This window comes from Penaeus japonicus, unplaced genomic scaffold, assembly GCF_977035675.1.
Source record: "Penaeus japonicus unplaced genomic scaffold, GWHDUDI00000001_assembly GWHDUDI00000003, whole genome shotgun sequence".
NCBI lineage: Eukaryota > Metazoa > Arthropoda > Malacostraca > Decapoda > Penaeidae > Penaeus > Penaeus japonicus.
In genome coordinates, this window is record NW_028234405.1 from 11,931,393 (window position 1) to 11,933,892 (window position 2,500).

At 48.4% G+C, this 2,500-nt stretch overlaps 1 protein-coding gene across 1 annotated transcript in view; it reads right to left on the bottom strand.

Annotated features, from left to right (window-relative positions):
* LOC122262616 (uncharacterized) overlaps nucleotides 1-2,500 on the bottom strand; it is a 38,882-nt gene that overhangs the window by 7,250 nt on the left and 29,132 nt on the right. The window lies entirely within an intron of this gene.

The following is a 2,500-nucleotide window of genomic DNA, read 5'->3' on the forward strand; positions in this document are numbered from 1 at the left end:
TCTATCTATCTATCTACCCCCCCCTCTCTCAATCTCTCTCTCTCTCTATGCCTCTCTTTCTCTCTTTATCCTTCTCTCTCTGTTTATCCCTCTCTCTCTCTCCCCCCCTCTCTCTATCCCTATTTCTCTTTCATTCTCTCTCTCTCTCTCTCTCTCTCTCTCTCTCTCTCTCTCTCTCTCTCTCTCTCTCGACCCCACTTTCTCATTACCATTCTTCGCAGCCTTGAATCTCGAATAGTAAATTATGTATTGCTCTGTCCAATATAGTAACGTGACCTATAGTGAAGGACTGAAAGTTAGGAACAGAAACAAAAGAGATAGATGAAGGGAGAGAGAGAGAGAGAGAGAGAGAGAGAGAGAGAGAGAGAGAGAGAGAGAGAGAGAGAGAGAGAGAGAGAGAGAGAGAGATGGATGGAGAGAGATGAGAGAGTTGAGGTGTGGAGATGAGTGTGAGTGAGTGAGAGTGAGAGAGGGAAGAGGATAAGAGAGAGAGAGTGAGAAAGGAGTGAGAGAAGAAGAGAGAGTGAGAGAGAGTGAGAGAGAGTGAGAGAGAGAGGAGAGAGAGATGAGGAGGGAGAGAGAGAGAAGAGAGAGTGATTGAATAAGGAGAGAGAGAGAGAGAGACAGAGACAAGAGAGAGAGAGAGAGAGAGAGGGAGAGAAAGAGACAGAGAGAGAAGAGGAGTGAGGTGATGTGAGAGAGTGAGAGTGAGAGTGAGAGAGAGTGTGAGAGGGAGAAAAAGAGAGAAAGAGAAAGAGATAAGATTGTTCGAGTGAGTGAGGGGGGGGATAGAGAGAGAGAGCGAGAGAGAGAGGAGAGAGAGAAGAGGAGAGAAGAGAAGAGGAGAGGAAGAAAGAGAGAGAGAGAGAGAGAGAGAGAGAGAGAGAGAGAGAGAGAGAGAGAGTGAGAGAGAAAGAAGGAACGAGGGAGAGAGTGAAAGTGAAAAAAAATGAAAGAATAGAAAGAATAACGAAGGAAAGGGAAAGCAAAGCAAGAAAAAGAAAAGAAAGAGAAAGAGAGAGAAAAAAGATAGATAGAAATAGAAAGAGAGAAAGAGAGAGAGAGAAAGCATTACGGTACTATTGAAAGAAGATGGCGAAGAAGAGGAGAAGGATAAAGAGAGAAAAATGAATATTAAAAATAATGATAGTGAAGATAATAACGATAATATGATTATGATAATATTGCTAATACTTAGGGTAATGACAGTACAATAATGAAGATAAATATGAAAATGATATTGGTAATGATAATCATAGGAATGATAATGAGGATGATGATAGCAATGATGGTAATGATGAAAATAATGATAACGACGATAATGAGAACAATAATTATGAACAATAATAATTATGATATTAACGAAAGAGAAGAAGAAGAAAGGTGGAAAAAAAGATAAATACATATTCCACCCTATAATCATAAACATAAATATTCCCTCTTTGGAAAAAAAAAAAAAAAAAAAAATCGCGTTCTTTGACTGCTCTCCCGATTGCATCTAAATATAGCCTTATAAAAAAAAGGTTATGGAGCTAAAAACAGATTTCCTTAGGCAATCAATCGGTAGACATGTCGTCAACAGCCTTTACGCTCTCTCGATGACGTCAAGCGGAGGGAGGAAGAGAGGAGGGAGGGATAGGGAGGAAGGGAGGGATAGGGAGGGAGAGAGGGAGGGAGGAAGGGATAAGGAGGAATAGGGAGGGAGGGAGGGATAGGGAGGGAGGGAGGGGGGAGGGATAAGGAGGGATAGGGAGGGAGGGATAGGGAGGGAGGGATAGGGAGGGAGAGAGGGAGGGAGGGAGGGAGAGGGAGGGACGGAGGGAGGGAGAGGGAGGGAGGGAGGGAGAGGGAGGGAGGGATAGGGAGGGAGGGATAGGAGTATGAGGGATAGGGGAGGGGTAGGAGGGAGGAGAGGGAGGGGGGAGGTGGGGAGGGGACGGAGGGATGATAGGGAGGGAGGAGGGATAGGGGGGAGGGAGGGAGGATAAGGAGGGTAGGGAGGAGGGATAGGGAAGGGAGGGGTAGGAGGGAGGAGAGGGAGGGGAGAGTGCGGGGGGATAGGGGAGGGACGGAGGGAGGAATAGGGAGGGAGGGAGGGAGGATTAGGGAGGGAGGGATAGGGAGGGTGGGAAGAATTGAGAGGGAGGGAGGGATAGGGAGGGATAGGGAGGGAGAGTGGGATAGGGAGGGAGGGAGGGATAGGGAGGGATAGGGAGGGAGAGAGGGAGGGAGGGAGGGATAAGGAGGAATAGGGAGGGAGGGAGGGATAGGGAGGGAGGGAGGGAGGGATAAGGAGGGATAGGGAGGGAGGGATAAGGAGGGATGGGGAGGGAGGGATAGGGAGGATTAGGAAGGGAGGGATAGGGATAGAGGGAGGGATAGGGAGGGTGGGAAGAATTGAGAGGGAGGGAGGGAGGGAGGGATAGGGAGGGATAGGGAGGGAGGGAGAGAGGGATAGGGAGGGAGGGATTGGGAGGGAGGGATAGGGCGGGAGGGAGGG